Below are 1,289 nucleotides of genomic sequence, written 5' to 3'. Positions count from 1 at the left end.
CGCCGCCGCCGCTGCCGCCCGTCGCCCCCTTCTCCTCTCCCGCCGAGGAGCTGGGGTTCATGGCGACCGCTCCGGCGGCCGCGGAGGGAGCCGAGGCGGCGGCGCTGCAGAGGCCGGGCCGGCTGACGGCGCGGGCGGCGGCCGCCACCGCAGGAGAGCGAGCAGGTCCGCGCGCCGCTGGCAGGGGCAGCAAATGGCAGCCCCTTCCCGCAGCATCCATCCGCCGCTGCACCGCACCGGGGCATTGTGGGAAACTCCGTGCCTCCACTCCCCCTCCCCGACCAATCAGAGGCCACCTCCCTCCGCCCCCCTCTGCCTCCCCGCCGCCAACCCGCGCCCTCCGTCCTCCGCCCCCCCCCCCCCCCCCCGCTGGCCCCCAACCCTGGCCTTTTCCTAAATCGGGGGCACCGGCCAGAGCTGAACCTGAACTCTGCCCTGAGGCGTCGGGGGCTGCCGGAGAGGAGCACGGAGGGAGGGGGCCAGGAAGCCGCCGGGCGCTGGGCGCGAACCCCGGCGTTGGGAGAGGAGAGCCCCGGAGGAAAACTCGGAGGAGAGCGTGCCGCGCCCCGGTGAATACACGAGAAGGCGGGGACCCGGACGCGCGAGGTGCCCTGCCCGGGCGGGCGGCCCTGGAGCGGTAGCGCCCACCTGGGTCCCCGGGAGTGCCCTGATGCCCGGTGCCCGGTGCCTGGGGCGGCGTTCTCTCCGTCCCCGCTCCCCGCTTGGGCTGAGCTCGAGCCAGGCAGACGGCGCCCCACGCTGGAAACCTCAGGGGGGTGTAGGAGCGAGTTCAGGGCGAACCGGGGGAGCAGTCGTGCGCGGTGTAAAGTAAGCGGGGGGGGGGGGGGGGGAGGCCAAGTTGAAGCTACAGGCGAAGCGCCTCCCTCCCTTCCCCGGATAAGGGCTGGGACCCCTTCATCCCTGAGTCGCCCAGCCAGGCCAGCGTCTCCTTTACACGCAGCCAGCTCTTCCTAAACGGCTGTGAATTCGATTGACTGGGATCGAAGGGCCGCCAGGGAAACGGCAAGACTGAGAGAACCCAGGAGGCAAGTGAGGATGGGCGCAAAGGGTGCTTGCGCCCGGTCGAGCCGGGAGAGGAGGAGCTCGCCCAAGGAGGGGTTTCGAGCCACGTCAGACCCCACTGCTAAAAAGCACGCCAAGCTTGCAGTCTCTATAGATTTAGTCATCCACCTCGCCCCGAGTTTTTGTTTCTAAGCCTACTACCCAAAACTCTATGGGGTTTGAATGATGCGCTACAAAGTGTCTAAGACAGGTTGTTTTCCAAATTA

Source organism: Herpailurus yagouaroundi, unplaced genomic scaffold (assembly GCF_014898765.1).
Source record: "Herpailurus yagouaroundi ecotype Mexico unplaced genomic scaffold, PumYag 100, whole genome shotgun sequence".
In the NCBI taxonomy this organism is placed as follows: domain Eukaryota; kingdom Metazoa; phylum Chordata; class Mammalia; order Carnivora; family Felidae; genus Herpailurus; species Herpailurus yagouaroundi.
Note: the sequence above shows the minus strand (reverse complement) of the source record.